The sequence below is a fragment of the Culex quinquefasciatus genome, chromosome 2 (assembly GCF_015732765.1).
Source record: "Culex quinquefasciatus strain JHB chromosome 2, VPISU_Cqui_1.0_pri_paternal, whole genome shotgun sequence".
Taxonomy (NCBI): Eukaryota; Metazoa; Arthropoda; class Insecta; order Diptera; family Culicidae; genus Culex; species Culex quinquefasciatus.
The window spans coordinates 189,599,555-189,618,910 of record NC_051862.1 but is presented as its reverse complement, the minus strand read 5'-3'; the positions used below and the strand labels follow the sequence as shown (position 1 = coordinate 189,618,910).

At 39.3% G+C, this 19,356-nt stretch overlaps 1 protein-coding gene across 1 annotated transcript in view; it reads right to left on the bottom strand.

Annotated features, from left to right (window-relative positions):
* The window catches only part of LOC6044238, a 75,949-nt gene extending 58,008 nt beyond the window's left edge, over window positions 1–17,941 (bottom strand). The window contains exon 1 of the mRNA XM_038253581.1: window positions 16,805–17,941. The gene's annotated coding sequence lies outside the window, so the exon portion shown is untranslated. The remainder of the gene's footprint in view (window positions 1–16,804) is intronic.
* Window positions 17,942–19,356: the final 1,415 nt, after the last annotated feature.

The following is a 19,356-nucleotide window of genomic DNA, read 5'->3' as shown; positions in this document are numbered from 1 at the left end:
GTTTCCAGTCGTCCTTCAGATTGAATTTGCTTCCTCCCATGCTTTGGAAAATATGTTGCAATAGGGTATATCAATTCAACACATTTTCAAAAAACAAAAATAAGTGCGGCCAGCGTTATTAAAATATCCAAACTCAAAATAAGCAAAAAAAATACATCATTTTAAAAAATGAATGGCCACCCTAAATCTACGGCCAGAAGGCAAATTTTGATCGAGGGCGGGGAAAAACGTGGGAAAAAATGCGTAATGAAAATAGCTGCCGTCGTCGGGCGATACGTAACGTACTCCTGTGACCCCGGCTGGAGGAGATAACGGTTTTGTGGTAGGTTCTTGTAAACGATGATTGGGTTTTTTTTTGTTATGGCTCTTCCAGGAATGAGGAAGTATCTTCCCATTGAAAAGCGTTGTTTGGTGGAAAATTTGAGCATGCATTACATGGCTTATCAATCAACTGTCGGTGTATCAGTATTTTGATAAAACGCAATTTCTTGCTACTTGCTCTTTGTTTTTTTTTTTTGTTTTCTTATGTTTATGTAAAAACATCAAACGGTTTTTAAGCATTTTGCATCTTTATGAATGTGATAGCGATGAACAGTTTAAGTTAATATGAGGTTTTTTAACAACACAAATCATCAGAAATTAAAGTTTTTCGTATCTCAGATACCAAAATCTTAGTGGATTTTTCCGCTAATTCACGTTTTCTCACAAAATCTTCAAAAACCAGTTGCTTTTGGAAATAAAATGTTATTATTTCCTACAATATTATAACATTAATATTAATAAATTCAAGTACATACTTAATATACATTATCAGGCTTTAAAACATTATTAACAAATGTTCAAAAAACTTTACAATGTTCATAAAAAAAGAAGTGCAATCTATTCCTACAACGCATGTAGTATTTTTCATTTTCATAATGATATTATGTGTCAACTTATTTTTTTTTTTCACTAAACCGATTTTTTTTTCTGTTTAAGCCGTTGCAAATATTTTAAAAGTTTATGTCCCCCCTTCAAAATTGGTCCGAAAAATCACGGGGCAATAAAATGTTTTCAAAAAACTTTAAATTATTAATGAAAATAGAAGTTAATTCAACTGCGCTTTTCTGCATTAATAATCTTATTTAGTATGTTTGGGCTGGATTAAAAATATTTTGAATTTTCATGAAATTCCAATGCACAGCATCGCAAAATAGTAGTTTACGCAACAAGTTGCAAAAAAGGATTTTTCAGCACGAGTCGTACATATATCCAACGAAATTCACAGAGTTGGATAAATACGAAGAGTGCTGAAAAAATCAAGTTTTGCAACGAGTTGAAAAGTGTTATTTTTCGAAACAAGTGCTGAAAAGTTCAACTTTTCAGCACCCATTTCAGTGCTGAAAAGTAGAACTTTTCAGCATTTATTTTGAAAAGTGTTGCTATTCGATTCTGTTATTTTTGGTACAGAAAAGAAGGCCATTTCGTCGTTCAAGAATGACAGGAAAAGTAAGTAGTTTCACGACGGAATTGCAAAAAATAATATTTTCGTCAACATTTAGATATTTTGGAAACTAATGATTGCAAAACAACTGGAAAGGTGCATTTTAAAACATTTTTTTTTTTCATTCAAATGTTGAAACCATGACCTGTAAATAACATTTTTAAACATTTATTTTTTGCCACTCCCCTCGACTTTGTTCGAGGGACATTAACTTGAAAAAATATTTGCAACGGCCTTACGTGTTTTTTATTATATTGTTGAAGGTTATTTTGCAGAGTAATACATATGTTAAACATAGTTGTTGAGCAGACAGAAACAAAAAATGCCGTCTAAACATATCAGATTTGCTTTCATCCTTTACGAGGTATATAAATTTTTCGAAAAAAGGATTTTTGACCAGTTTTCCTTTACTGCTTTTGAATATTTTTTTGCTCAAAGTTCAAATAGTTTCTATTGTCCGTTCGACCGAATTGAAGTTTTTGATTTTTCTAGCCTTAATCGCAGTTGGCGGATAAATCTCCAGGAAATTTTATCATCAGATGTTTTTTTTGCAAAATAAAATTGGTATGATTTTAGCCCTCATTATTTTTCTTATTTTTTTTTATTTTTCCCATGTTCAGGAGTTCCCTATTTTGAGCACTACGAAAAACTTTATCTCTTTTGTTTTTTTTTTTCGATTTTCTTGTTTCATTTTTAGTATTTGTATTAGCATTCATGTTTAGTTTATTTTTGCTTTGTTTTCCACATTATCTGTTATAGAACAAAACGATTGTATATTAAATTGTTCAAAAAAAATCGTGGAGGCACCGTCTGAGACATTACAAAAAGTACTTATTTTTATAAAACATATGGAAAATGTTAGTAAAAAATTGAGCCAAATTTGACCCTAGAAAAAAAAATACATTTTTTTTAAACATTGGCAAAGTCACATAAAACTGTGAAACTACCAACTCTAAAATTTTCTTAAACCTAAAGATTTTTTGTTTCCAATGCTTTTCAAACATCAAGAATTGGTTAAAAATAGATTTTTGATGATTTAAAAAAATTCAAAACCCGCCTAAAGAAGAGGCGGAATTGGGTTATAGAGGGTTAATCAAAAACGGAACTGACCTTGCATGGGAACTTACCCTTTCTCAGCCTATTTCTAATATCGGCCTATCAGCACTTTCTAATCTAATCTAATCTAATCTAACCCTATTGCAGCCAGTCTTTCGAGGGCATCCTGGAGAATGCCTTAGGTTGATTGACGCCTAGCATCTTCTTGTCATTATCAATGTTTGCAGTGCGCCAATGCATTAGAATGCATTGAACCATCACAAACGTTGAAGCGGCCAGGCCAACTGCGTAAAGTTAACCGCAAAGATGATTCGCTAAAATGTATTGCGTTTGAGCACGAATGTTCAAACAACAAAACATTTAATGAATCTACACGGGAGGAAGAAACGTGGGGATCCCCCGCTCACGTTCCTGGTTATTAAAGCAATGAATCGTTGGGAGCACCACGCTAAGAAGTTTTGGTGCCCCGGGACCCTCGAGGATGGGATCGGCCTATCAGCACTTTGATCATAAATTACAGCTTTCATACAGTGTTTTTGACTGTTCCAAAGTAATAAATAGCTCAAATAAAAGTGAGGAAGCAACTCTCCATTGTTGATGTATCTGAAAATGCTGATTTAATAACGGAAAACTGCAAAAGTGATGAGACTATTAGATAAGCACTTTGAGTAACCATTTGCTTAACAGTTTTTGCAATAACCAAAATTTTAGAAAAAAATACATTTTTTCTACTGACATAAGTTAGCTTTAAAAAAAGGCTTAGAAAAAAGACTTAAAAATTTCTAATGGAGAAGTTTGAAAAAAATGGAATCTCAATTTGTTAACTCGTATTTCTCGAGGCCAGACAGGCTGAAAATATTCAGAAGGACCTTTTAAAAAAAATCATCGAACCCAAAATAACCATGCGTCTCCAACGCATGATTATTCAAGTTTGTATGATGTACCTGGTTACGAAACTCTGCTAGCACCACCCTTATGTCTAAACAAAATGTTTCAGCCTGGACATTTCCCAGCCTTTTCAATTTAAACCAAATCGGAGCACTGATTTGGATTCAACTTGTATTGCTGACTTAAAAAAAAACTTCATCAATGCGTATTGTTAACTGAATTAAACTTTCTTCAGTGGAATCTTCACAAAGTTTCGGTTAGCTAAAATATATGCCAACCTTGTTTCACCGGCCAGAATCCACTTGTCTGTTTATTTTGGCAAAACACGAATACAAATCGGGCCCGCTATCGCCTTATGTAGGCTTTGTCAATCGTCAGGAGGCAGCCAAAGTTTTTAATATGTTATAGGCGATATTTAGCGAATTTACGCACATTTCATGCAAATGATGGCGGATCTTCAAAGCAAGAATACACGACCAAAACAAACAGGAATAATGATATCAAGTTTCAACCTGCCGGTGTTGGCTTCATTCCAGCAAATCTTCACGTTTTTTTTTTTGTTTCTCCTGGCCAACCGACAACATACCGACCACCGTCAGACGTCACCAGATGTGACCAGAAGTCGTCCAAAAAGTGCGTAGCACAGCGTCTTCTCCCCTTCCAGCGCAGCAGAGCAAAAGCTCACCTCCTCAACCCAACACATACCGACGCACAAAATTGGGGCCCTTCCTTAGGCTTCTCGAAAAACTTTTGCAGAACAGAAATGACCTTGGCGCAGAATCGATTTTTTGGTTCTTTCCCTTTTTTGTAGGGGGCCTCCTCTCTTCTTAAGGGTTCTTCCGGAAGGGAACGTTTGGTGAGCTTTTTTTTTTGCTGTTTTTCATGACATTTTTCGACTGCTGCCGTTGTGCTCAAAGTAAGCACGCAAAAATGCGTAATAACTTGCCCTTGCCTGCCTGCCCGCGAAGGTGGTTGAAGTTGGAGGAGGCTCATTTGTTGTGGGTTTTGTTTTCATCGCAATGCTCACGTAAGACCTGCTGCAGGGTAAACCACCCGTACCACCACCACACTTGAGGCTATGCGAAAACGAGTGTGACGATGTTGGCAGGAGATTTTATGTAAACCAAAATATCGTCGCTTCTGTGCTATCTTGTGACAAACGCCATTTTGGTCGAAAATGAGTTAATGATGGCGTTTCATTAAACTTAACAAACGCTACAAGATGCCATCACCCAATTTTTGAAATTCATTTCCGTTTCCGGGATATCGTTGGGCACACTTGTGACATAGACCAGTTTCTCAACAAATTTTCTGTGCTATCTTGTGACACGTGCAGAGGCAAAAGCAAGCTATAAAACTGTATGGTACCAACAGATGTCACTACACATTTATGTCTAATTTTATAACACCACGTATCACAAGAGAGCACAACATTTTTGAATTGAAAATGTACTACGTGTCACAAGTGTGTTCTTACGAATTAATTAAAGGGCTATTTGAATGTTGATGGAGTTTTGTATGGCGGTTGTCACAAGTGTGCCACCAATATTTTGATGGCGATTTGTATGGCGGTTGTCACAAGTGTGCCACCAATATTTTGATGGTGATTTGTATGGCGGTTGTCACAAGTGTGCCACCAATATTTTGATGGCGATTTGTATGGCGGTTGTCACAAGTGTGCCACCAATATTTTGATGGTGATTTGTATGGCGGTTGTCACAAGTGTGCCACCAATATTTTGATGGAGTTTTGTATGGCGGTTGTCACAAGTGTGCCACCAATATTTTGATGAAGTTTTGTATGGCGGTTGTCACAAGTGTGCCACCAATATTTTGATGGCGATTTGTATGGCGGTTGTCACAAGTGTGCCACCAATATTTTGATGGAGTTTTGTATGGCGGTTGTCACAAGTGTGCCACCAATATTTTGATGGCGATTTGTATGGCGGTTGTCACAAGTGTGCCACCAATATTTTGATGGTGATTTGTATGGCGGTTGTCACAAGTGTGCCACCAATATTTTGATGGAGTTTTGTATGGCGGTTGTCACAAGTGTGCCACCAATATTTTGATGGTGATTTGTATGGCGGTTGTCACAAGTGTGCCACCAATATTTTGATGGAGTTTTGTATGGCGGTTGTCACAAGTGTGCCACCAATATTTTGATGGCGATTTGTATGGCGGTTGTCACAAGTGTGCCACCAATATTTTGATGGTGATTTGTATGGCGGTTGTCACAAGTGTGCCACCAATATTTTGATGGAGTTTGTATGGCGGTTGTCACAAGTGTGCCACCAATATTTTGATGGCGATTTGTATGGCGGTTGTCACAAGTGTGCCACCAATATTTTGATGGAGTTTTGTATGGCGGTTGTCACAAGTGTGCCACCAATATTTTGATGAAGTTTTGTATGGCGGTTGTCACAAGTGTGCCACCAATATTTTGATGGCGATTTGTATGGCGGTTGTCACAAGTGTGCCACCAATATTTTGATGGTGATTTGTATGGCGGTTGTCACAAGTGTGCCACCAATATTTTGATGGAGTTTTGTATGGCGGTTGTCACAAGTGTGCCACCAATATTTTGATGGCGATTTGTATGGCGGTTGTCACAAGTGTGCCACCAATATTTTGATGGTGATTTGTATGGCGGTTGTCACAAGTGTGCCACCAATATTTTGATGGAGTTTTGTATGGCGGTTGTCACAAGTGTGCCACCAATATTTTGATGGCGATTTGTATGGCGGTTGTCACAAGTGTGCCACCAATATTTTGATGGAGTTTTGTATGGCGGTTGTCACAAGTGTGCCACCAATATTTTGATGAAGTTTTGTATGGCGGTTGTCACAAGTGTGCCACCAATATTTTGATGGCGATTTGTATGGCGGTTGTCACAAGTGTGCCACCAATATTTTGATGAAGTTTTGTATGGCGGTTGTCACAAGTGTGCCACCAATATTTTGATGGCGATTTGTATGGCGGTTGTCACAAGTGTGCCACCAATATTTTGATGGAGTTTGTATGGCGGTTGTCACAAGTGCCACCAATATTTTGATGGCGATTTGCATGGCGGTTGTCACAAGTGTGCCACCAATATTTTGATGAAGTTTTGTATGGCGGTTGTCACAAGTGTGCCACCAATATTTTGATGGAGTTTGTATGGCGGTTGTCACAAGTGTGCCACCAATATTTTGATGGAGTTTTGTATGGCGGTTGTCACAAGTGTGCCACCAATATTTTGATGAAGTTTTGTATGGCGGTTGTCACAAGTGTGCCACCAATATTTTGATGGCGATTTGTATGGCGGTTGTCACAAGTGTGCCACCAATATTTTGATGGAGTTTTGTATGGCGGTTGTCACAAGTGTGCCACCAATATTTTGATGGAGTTTTGTATGGCGGTTGTCACAAGTGTGCCACCAATATTTTGATGGTGATTTGTATGGCGGTTGTCACAAGTGTGCCACCAATATTTTGATGGAGTTTTGTATGGCGGTTGTCACAAGTGTGCCACCAATATTTTGATGGAGTTTTGTATGGCGGTTGTCACAAGTGTGCCACCAATATTTTGATGGCGATTTGTATGGCGGTTGTCACAAGTGTGCCACCAATATTTTGATGGTGATTTGTATGGCGGTTGTCACAAGTGTGCCACCAATATTTTGATGGAGTTTGTATGGCGGTTGTCACAAGTGTGCCACCAATATTTTGATGGCGATTTGTATGGCGGTTGTCACAAGTGTGCCACCAATATTTTGATGGAGTTTTGTATGGCGGTTGTCACAAGTGTGCCACCAATATTTTGATGGCGGTTGTCACAAGTGTGCCACCAATATTTTGATGGTGATTTGTATGGCGGTTGTCACAAGTGTGCCACCAATATTTTGATGGCGATTTGTATGGCGGTTGTCACAAGTGTGCCACCAATATTTTGATGGTGATTTGTATGGCGGTTGTCACAAGTGTGCCACCAATATAACATTCATTACACCGTAACATTCGTTACACCGTTACATTCGTTACACCGTAACATTCGTTACACCGTAGTATGGTTACACCGTAACATTGTTACACCGCAATATTCGTTACACCGCAGTATGGTTACACCGCAGTATGGTTACACCGTAACATAGTAACACCGTAGTATGATTACACCGTAACATTGTTACACCGCAACAATCGTTACTTCGTAGTATGACTACACCGTACACTTGTTACACCACAACATTCGTTACACCGTTACATTCGTTACACCGTAACATTGTTACACCGTAACATTGTTATACCGTAACATTGTTATACCGTAACATTGTAACATCGTAACATTGTTACACCGCAACATTCGTTACACCGTTACATTCGTTACACTGTTACATTCAATACACCGTTACATTCGTTACACCGTTACATCGCATCATTCGTTACACCGTAACATTCGTTACACCGTAACAAAGTTACACCATAATATGATTACACCGTAACAGTGTTACACCGTAATAGTCTTACACCGTAACATTATTACGGTGTAACAAATGCCACGGTGTAATGAATGCTACGAAGCAACGGATGTTGCAGTGTAACAATGTTACGGTGTAACCAAACTAAGGTGTAACGAATGTTACGGTGTAACGAATGTTACGGTGTAACGAATGTTACGGTGTAACGAATGTTACGGTGTAACGAATGTTACGGTGTAACGAATGTTACGGTGCAACGAATGTTACGATGTAACGATTGTTAAGGTGTAACGAATGTTACGGTGTAACGAATGTTGTGGTGTAACGAATGTTGCGGTGTAACAATATTACGGTGTAACGAATGTAACTGTGTAACGAATGTAACGGTGTAACGAATGTTGTGGTGTAACAATGTTACGGTGTAATCATATAACGGTGTAACTATGTTACGGTGTAACCATACTGCGGTGTAACCATACTGCGGTGTAACGAATGTGACGGTGTAATGAATGTTATATTGGTGGTACACTTGTGACAACCGCCATACAAACCGCCATCAAAATATTGGTGGCACACTTGTGACAACCGCCATACAAATCACCATCAAAATATTGGTGGCACACTTGTGACAACCGCCATACAAATCACCATCAAAATATGGGTGGCACACTTGTGACAACCGCCATACAAAACTCCATCAAAATATTGGTGGCACACTTGTGACAACCGCCATACAAATCACCATCAAAATATTGGTGGCACACTTGTGACAACCGCCATACAAAACTCCATCAAAATATTGGTGGCACACTTGTGACAACCGCCATACAAAACTCCATCAAAATATTGGTGGCACACTTGTGACAACCGCCATACAAATCACCATCAAAATATTGGTGGCACACTTGTGACAACCGCCATACAAAACTCCATCAAAATATTGGTGGCACACTTGTGACAACCGCCATACAAATCACCATCAAAATATTGGTGGCACACTTGTGACAACCGCCATACAAATCACCATCAAAATATTGGTGGCACACTTGTGACAACCGCCATACAAATCACCATCAAAATATTGGTGGCACACTTGTGACAACCGCCATACAAAACTCCATCAAAATATTGGTGGCACACTTGTGACAACCGCCATACAAAACTCCATCAAAATATTGGTGGCACACTTGTGACAACCGCCATACAAATCACCATCAAAATATTGGTGGCACACTTGTGACAACCGCCATACAAATCACCATCAAAATATTGGTGGCACACTTGTGACAACCGCCATACAAATCACCATCAAAATATTGGTGGCACACTTGTGACAACCGCCATACAAAACTCAATCAAAATATTGGTGGCACACTTGTGACAACCGCCATACAAAACTCCATCAAAATATTGGTGGCACACTTGTGACAACCGCCATACAAATCACCATCAAAATATTGGTGGCACACTTGTGACAACCGCCATACAAATCACCATCAAAATATTGGTGGCACACTTGTGACAACCGCCATACAAAACTCCATCAAAATATTGGTGGCACACTTGTGACAACCGCCATACAAATCACCATCAAAATATTGGTGGCACACTTGTGACAACCGCCATACAAATCACCATCAAAATATTGGTGGCACACTTGTGACAACCGCCATACAAAACTCCATCAAAATATTGGTGGCACACTTGTGACAACCGCCATACAAAACTCCATCAAAATATTGGTGGCACACTTGTGACAACCGCCATACAAAACTCCATCAAAATATTGGTGGCACACTTGTGACAACCGCCATACAAATCACCATCAAAATATTGGTGGCACACTTGTGACAACCGCCATACAAAACTCCATCAAAATATTGGTGGCACACTTGTGACAACCGCCATACAAATCACCATCAAAATATTGGTGGCACACTTGTGACAACCGCCATACAAATCACCATCAAAATATTGGTGGCACACTTGTGACAACCGCCATACAAATCACCATCAAAATATTGGTGGCACACTTGTGACAACCGCCATACAAAACTCCATCAAAATATTGGTGGCACACTTGTGACAACCGCCATACAAAACTCCATCAAAATATTGGTGGCACACTTGTGACAACCGCCATACAAATCACCATCAAAATATTGGTGGCACACTTGTGACAACCGCCATACAAAACTCCATCAAAATATTGGTGGCACACTTGTGACAACCGCCATACAAATCACCATCAAAATATTGGTGGCACACTTGTGACAACCGCCATACAAAACTCCATCAAAATATTGGTGGCACACTTGTGACAACCGCCATACAAATCACCATCAAAATATTGGTGGCACACTTGTGACAACCGCCATACAAATCACCATCAAAATATTGGTGGCACACTTGTGACAACCGCCATACAAATCACCATCAAAATATTGGTGGCACACTTGTGACAACCGCCATACAAAACTCCATCAAAATATTGGTGGCACACTTGTGACAACCGCCATACAAAACTCCATCAAAATATTGGTGGCACACTTGTGACAACCGCCATACAAATCACCATCAAAATATTGGTGGCACACTTGTGACAACCGCCATACAAAACTCCATCAAAATATTGGTGGCACACTTGTGACAACCGCCATACAAATCACCATCAAAATATTGGTGGCACACTTGTGACAACCGCCATACAAATCACCATCAAAATATTGGTGGCACACTTGTGACAACCGCCATACAAATCACCATCAAAATATTGGTGGCACACTTGTGACAACCGCCATACAAAACTCCATCAAAATATTGGTGGCACACTTGTGACAACCGCCATACAAAACTCCATCAAAATATTGGTGGCACACTTGTGACAACCGCCATACAAAACTCCATCAAAATATTGGTGGCACACTTGTGACAACCGCCATACAAATCACCATCAAAATATTGGTGGCACACTTGTGACAACCGCCATACAAAACTCCATCAAAATATTGGTGGCACACTTGTGACAACCGCCATACAAATCACCATCAAAATATTGGTGGCACACTTGTGACAACCGCCATACAAAACTCCATCAAAATATTGGTGGCACACTTGTGACAACCGCCATACAAAACTCCATCAAAATATTGGTGGCACACTTGTGACAACCGCCATACAAAACTCCATCAAAATATTGGTGGCACACTTGTGACAACCGCCATACAAATCACCATCAAAATATTGGTGGCACACTTGTGACAACCGCCATACAAAACTCCATCAAAATATTGGTGGCACACTTGTGACAACCGCCATACAAAACTCCATCAAAATATTGGTGGCACACTTGTGACAACCGCCATACAAAACTTCATCAAAATATTGGTGGCACACTTGTGACAACCGCCATGCAAATCGCCATCAAAATATTGGTGGCACTCTTGTGACAACCGCCATACAAAACTCCATCAAAATATTGGTGGCACACTTGTGACAACCGCCATACAAATCGCCATCAAAATATTGGTGGCACACTTGTGACAACCGCCATACAAAACTTCATCAAAATATTGGTGGCACACTTGTGACAACCGCCATACAAATCGCCATCAAAATATTGGTGGCACACTTGTGACAACCGCCATACAAAACTTCATCAAAATATTGGTGGCACACTTGTGACAACCGCCATACAAAACTCCATCAAAATATTGGTGGCACACTTGTGACAACCGCCATACAAATCGCCATCAAAATATTGGTGGCACACTTGTGACAACCGCCATACAAAACTCCATCAAAATATTGGTGGCACACTTGTGACAACCGCCATACAAATCACCATCAAAATATTGGTGGCACACTTGTGACAACCGCCATACAAATCGCCATCAAAATATTGGTGGCACACTTGTGATAACCGCCATACAAAACTCCATCAAAATATTGGTGGCACACTTGTGACAACCGCCATACAAATCACCATCAAAATATTGGTGGCACACTTGTGACAACCGCCATACAAATCACCATCAAAATATTGGTGGCACACTTGTGACAACCGCCATACAAATCGCCATCAAAATATTGGTGGCACACTTGTGACAACCGCCATACAAAACTCCATCAAAATATTGGTGGCACACTTGTGACAACCGCCATACAAATCACCATCAAAATATTGGTGGCACACTTGTGACAACCGCCATACAAAACTCCATCAAAATATTGGTGGCACACTTGTGACAACCGCCATACAAAACTCCATCAAAATATTGGTGGCACACTTGTGACAACCGCCATACAAATCACCATCAAAATATTGGTGGCACACTTGTGACAACCGCCATACAAAACTCCATCAAAATATTGGTGGCACACTTGTGACAACCGCCATACAAATCACCATCAAAATATTGGTGGCACACTTGTGACAACCGCCATACAAATCGCCATCAACATTCAACGAGCCCTTTAATTACGGTGTAACAATGTTACGGTGTAACGAATGTAACGGTGTAACGAATGTTGTGGTGTAACAAGTGTACGGTGTAGTCATACTACGAAGTAACGATTGTTGCGGTGTAACAATGTTACGGTGTAATCATACTACGGTGTTACTATGTTACGGTGTAACCATACTGCGGTGTAACCATACTGCGGTGTAACGAATATTGCGGTGTAACAATGTTACGGTGTAACCATACTACGGTGTAACGAATGTTACGGTGTAACGAATGTAACGGTGTAACGAATGTTACGGTGTAATGAATGTTATATTGGTGGCACACTTGTGACAACCGCCATACAAATCACCATCAAAATATTGGTGGCACACTTGTGACAACCGCCATACAAAACTCCATCAAAATATTGGTGGCACACTTGTGACAACCGCCATACAAATCACCATCAAAATATTGGTGGCACACTTGTGACAACCGCCATACAAAACTCCATCAAAATATTGGTGGCACACTTGTGACAACCGCCATACAAATCACCATCAAAATATTGGTGGCACACTTGTGACAACCGCCATACAAATCACCATCAAAATATTGGTGGCACACTTGTGACAACCGCCATACAAATCACCATCAAAATATTGGTGGCACACTTGTGACAACCGCCATACAAAACTCCATCAAAATATTGGTGGCACACTTGTGACAACCGCCATACAAAACTCCATCAAAATATTGGTGGCACACTTGTGACAACCGCCATACAAAACTCCATCAAAATATTGGTGGCACACTTGTGACAACCGCCATACAAATCACCATCAAAATATTGGTGGCACACTTGTGACAACCGCCATACAAAACTCCATCAAAATATTGGTGGCACACTTGTGACAACCGCCATACAAATCACCATCAAAATATTGGTGGCACACTTGTGACAACCGCCATACAAATCACCATCAAAATATTGGTGGCACACTTGTGACAACCGCCATACAAAACTCCATCAAAATATTGGTGGCACACTTGTGACAACCGCCATACAAATCACCATCAAAATATTGGTGGCACACTTGTGACAACCGCCATACAAAACTCCATCAAAATATTGGTGGCACACTTGTGACAACCGCCATACAAATCACCATCAAAATATTGGTGGCACACTTGTGACAACCGCCATACAAATCACCATCAAAATATTGGTGGCACACTTGTGACAACCGCCATACAAAACTCCATCAAAATATTGGTGGCACACTTGTGACAACCGCCATACAAAACTCCATCAAAATATTGGTGGCACACTTGTGACAACCGCCATACAAAACTCCATCAAAATATTGGTGGCACACTTGTGACAACCGCCATACAAATCACCATCAAAATATTGGTGGCACACTTGTGACAACCGCCATACAAATCGCCATCAACATTCAACGAGCCCTTTAATTAATTCTTAGGAACACACTTGTAACACGTAGTACATTTTCAATTCGAAAATTTTGTGCTATCTTGTTACACGTTGATCTGCCATAAATCATAAAAGGTTCGTGTCTAGAATGAAATAATTTTCCATCCGGGGTTATTGTCTGTGCTTTTCGGATATGGGGGAAAACCTTTGATTTTCAGGGGTTTTCTTGATTTTTCCAACTTTCTTTTGATTGTATTTGTTTAAAGCGTGTTAATGGTTTGATTTTTTGTACTTTTCAATAATTTTTGTATTAATTTAGTTGATTAAAATTGCTTATAGAGCCATTTTACCAGCAATCACGAAAATAGCTGGAAAATCCAAGAAAATCGGGAAAATTTTAACCTTTTATTCCAAATAATAAAAATTTAAATAGTTTCTGATGAATGACAACATTGGATTTAAAAATAATATTGTTTAAGTTCATAAAAACATCAATTTAATGTTAACTTAGTTTGTATGGGAATTTGGGGCACACTTGTGACACGTAGTACATTTTTTACTTTCAGGGCACACTTGTGACACGTGCTTTTCTGATTTTTGTATACTTTCTGTACTATATCTTTTAGTAGGTGTTACTAAATGAGTTCATACTTGGAGCGTTTGTTGAGTGATAGTGTACGAACCGATCGCTTCATTCAGAATGATTCTATCAGTAACTGATGTGAAAATATTCAACTTTAAACTTTAAAAATCGATTTACTCGAAAAGTACTAAATGGCGTTTGTCACAAGATAGCACAGAAGTGACGATATGTGGAAGCAAAGGAGGCTGAAATTTGATGCGACTACCGCTCTGAGGGTTGGAAAATGTAGAATAAGTTGAGTAAAAAATATTAGATGATGAAGGTAAATTGCTCTGTCATAGACCCAACAAATGCCAAACTCAAGTAGATTAGCACAAAAAGTAATTCAGATAAAAATCCTTAGCAGTTGAAATGTTTGGTCGTTTGGTCGAACAGTCATCAAAGAGACACTATGAGTTTTAAATATTTAAAGATTGTTTTAATTTCCTTTCAGAATTTCGACGATCGTATGCTCTCTTGTTCTAAGCATGCTGGTATTCTTATCTAAATAAATGTTCACACAGGCATTTGTTTCATGGACTCCATGATACTTTCTTGAAAAGTGTCCTGATATTAACCAATATATGAGATCGATCCAACCTTCACTGCCATAGTTATTTCACTGTCTCATTCTAAACCCACTTGACCACTAGCGTGCACAGGGTGGGGCAACATGGGGCAACTACCCCACCATCCTCAGAAATTTGTTCTGAATTTGGTCAGGAGGTGTCCGCAAATGATGTGTTTTTAAAAACGTTCATATTATTGCCCCACCTTCCTCAAAGAGTTGGGCACGCTAGTGATAATATGAACGTTTTGAAAAATACATCATTTGCGGACCCCCCTGACCAAATTCAGAACAAATTTCTGAGGATGGTGGGGCAGTTGCCCCATGTTGCTCCACCCTGTGCACGCTAGTGCATATTATTGCCCCACCTTCCTCAAAGAGCTGGGCGCGCTAGTGCACTTGACAGAAACGATGTGACAGTTATGAAGCAATGAACTTTTTGCAAGTTATTACTATGTAAGCAAATCAAATGTTTTTGTGATGTTTCTTTGAAGGTGCCATGAATATTTTTAATCAAATTTGACCAATTTAAACTTAAATATCGATTTTCAGTCAATCCCGTAATTCTGAACCTATACTTTTTAACTTAGTTCCCATGAAAGGAGATTGTCGAATTGATGACCTTAAAGTTCAAACGGCCTATTTTATTTTTAAATTCTCGAGTTTTTTTTAAGCCTATAAACATATTGCTTTATTTGATTATTATTCTGACTTTCTATTGCTACTTAAAATATAATTACAAGCTTTCGTGTCTACGGGCATTTTTCTTGAAATAGGCTAATCTACCAAATCCTTGCGCGCATGTTTTGATATCTCAATACTTGATGGACCAAAATTGCTTGATTAAAATGTTGAAACTCTCGAGATGCATCCCGATCTATAGGGTGAGATTGGGTCATACAAATTTCAGCATTTTTGTATGACCCAATCTTATCCCTCAACATCTAGCGTAATGTTAAGAAAGTTAAGTATTACGAAATTTCCACAAAAAATGCATGCAGCAAGTTTTGAAAATTTGCAATAATCTCAAATGTTCAGATATTTTTTTATATCTCTAGTTTTTAACTGGGTGATGAATAGAGAGAATGCGTAACGTGATTTTCGAATGGTCTTACTTTGTTTACATCCACAAAGTAGGAGGCTGTTCAAGCACAAGCAAGACTTTTTTCTTACTGGAAAATGAACTGTTTTATAATCGATAGCTTGTGTTTCATTTTTTCTAGTATTTTACATATTTTGCTGGAAAATTGTGTGTGTTTTCAAAAATCGATCGGTTAGAAGAGTTTTCTTTTTTTTACGGGTGACGAAGAACTGCGGCGAGAGTGTCATTCTGCGATGTTGCAGATAAATTCCCTGGTTGATTTTTTAATCCTGCAGCTCTTTCTGATCCAGCGAAAAAACATCGCTAATTCTAGCGAAACTGTTCCAACAAACAGAGAAGATTTTCAGTAAACCAGGTTTTCAAACGGAATCAAGCAATAAAGACAACTTTTGGATGGATAAAACTGCATCGACTCCTTTAACAACTTCCATTCATAATTATAAAAAATGACGATCTCGCCTGTAACTTTCTTAAGATTTCTTGACTTAAACTCCAGGTCCTCAAAAGCCACACATTTTTTCATTCTTAAAAAAAAACAAACAATTTTTAATGATCGATAACAATACTCTCTACTTTTGGCGAACAGTAAATTGGTTCCACTTTGACAGTTCCAAATTGAGGCCGTTTTGCAAACCACTATTCCGCACCCAGGTTTTTAAGCAGTTGAATGGAAACTAAACACAATTTCATTTGGTTGATGATTAATTCTCTTAAAAACAAAAACTATATTACATTATAACCTACCAGTGGCTCTGTTATCATGAAATCCAAGTACTTTAATCCAATCCAATAAACACGGGTTTTTTCTTCCTGCCTCACCACCAATCAAACATATGAGTAAATAAACGCACTTCAAATGAACCCTCTCTCTCTCTATCTACCTCTCTCGCTTGGCTTGTTTGTCACAATCCACAGCTCAGCACAGCACAATCACAAACTCCCACGACGATATCAGTATCAGAGACACCTTTTTTATCAGGCTTCCCGTCGTTTGTTTTGCTTCACTGACTTTCTCTTAAACTTAGTAGAGAAGGAACAGGGAAAAACATCCTCGCTCGTTTTTTTTTTTTCGACTGGCAAATTCGGGATACGCTCAAATGGGGTATTTTTTTATATTCCTGAATCAATTTTTTTCTGGTTTACACTTATCACTCTTGTGCTGTTATGTGGTACACAGTACAGCTGTAGTACTCTTCTGAGCCGTTGGGTTTTCGCTTTAACTTGACGCCGTTGTTGTATTTGTTTTATTATTTTCTTCTCACAGCGGCGGCCCCTCCGATAATTTCTGGTCACAGACAATTTTTTAAACACACATTTTTATATCAACGTCTGCCCGCCCGTCGACTGTAAATATGTGGCGGAATATCAGATGATATTTCAGGAGCCAGACACAGACGAACGCAAAAAAAAATGTCGCCTTTTCTATCCCATCGCGCGCGCCGTTTCAATTTATCCTGCACCCAGAAATAGAGCGAAATTTCGTAGATTTTTCAAAAATTGCCGCCCTTTTCCAGACCGCCACTCTGGCACTGGTTATGCCCGTCGATGGAAGCCACTTGACTGCATTGGCCGAATCATCAATTTTGTTTTGATTCGATGTCACACTTCCCTTCACGGGTCTTCGTCACACGGGATTGTGGCGGCAATCAGCAGCCTGACTGCTCAACCATGTGCTGAGGTGTTGCTACGACTCCTGATTTGGTGTTGAGTTCACTTCCCCTTCACAAACAAAACAGCAATCCTGGCGGTAATCCCTGAGGAATCCTTAAAATGTCCACTTGTTCAAAAGGCGCAAATTGACCAAAATTTAGGCAGCAAATTTTGGGGCAGGGCAGAGCAAAATCGCGGGACCTCACAAAGCGTCAACCGTTCGCTACGAACTCTCACCGGTAACTAAACCTCTGTGTATCAACGCGCTGATAGAACTCAACGAGGCAACGGCAAGGAGACTGAGCAAAGAGAATCCGCGCGCGGCGACTTGGAACACACAAGCAGAGTGTGGAGTGTGAGAGCATAACAAGAGCGTCGTTTGTATAGTGCAGCATGGAACATGAAGCAGTCAAAATAAGGAATCCTTTTTAATACAAAATGGGGTTTCCTCTGGTATTGTTTTGCATCACTAGTTTTTCTATACAAGGTAGCGGCTGGTCATACAAAACGGGCATGTGAAAATATTTATCTTGAGAAGAGATTTTCTGATCGATTTGGTGGCTTGCGCAAAGTAGTAAATTATGATTAGGACTTTTCGGAAAAATAGGTACACACTGTTGAAAGCATTCACTGAAAAACTTTCGCACTTGTAAATTATGTCAAATCAAAATAAAATTATTCGCTCTACAGCATTGCCTTGGCGTTCTCGATTGCGAGATTCCTACTCGAAACTAAGTGTCCGAAGGCTTGATTGTTGAGGCAATTGCACCATAGCTTCCATCCACCCCGGGATTCGAACTGACGATCTTTGCATTATTAGTCCAACTGCCTACCAGCGACTCCACCGAGGCAGGACCCAGGGAGACGACTCCTACACCTGGATTGAGCTAACGACCTAACCTCTAGGTTAGACCGGGGCCAACATTTACTTCCCCATCCGACGGAAGGCGTGGTCAGACAAATCTCGTCTCGAAAAACGCCACCGAGACCGTCTGGGATCAAACCAAAGCCGACTGGGTGAGAGACAATCACGCTTACCCCTACATCACGGTTCCCGATTTGTAAATAATGTGGATTGTGCACGCAGAAAAATATTTTGTATTATCAGCCTGAACGAGGCTTGATTCAACAATTTTTTTGTTGAATATAATCAACGCCGATTTTGCGTTGAAACAAACCTTGATTTTTTCAATTCCTCAAAAATCTTTTGTTGTTTTGAAAAAGTGGCTTTGACGTTTAGCGTTGATTCAATAAAAATCTTGATTTTCAAAACAACAAAACGTTTTGTTGATTCAAATATGGCTTATTTTTCTGCGTGTGGAAAAATATAAATAAACCTTTGAGCAGCCTGGTGGTTGTCACTTCTATAGGTCTGCCTGTAATAAAAATACTTTCGGAACATTAATTGAGCATAAAACACCATGCGTCTCCAAAAAAAGAACTTAATTTGATGGAGAAGCATGGTACATTAAGTTCAATGGATATACCGAAATCCGATTCCATAAACATCCTGCAAAATCATACAAAAATAAGTTCAGCTGTGAGCCCTTTGGTAGCAAGACTTTCAAACTAGCAAACAAGGTTATAATTTGTTCTGTAAGAGTATTCAGCTATATTTTTAAAATGTCTTCATTAACATCACAGCA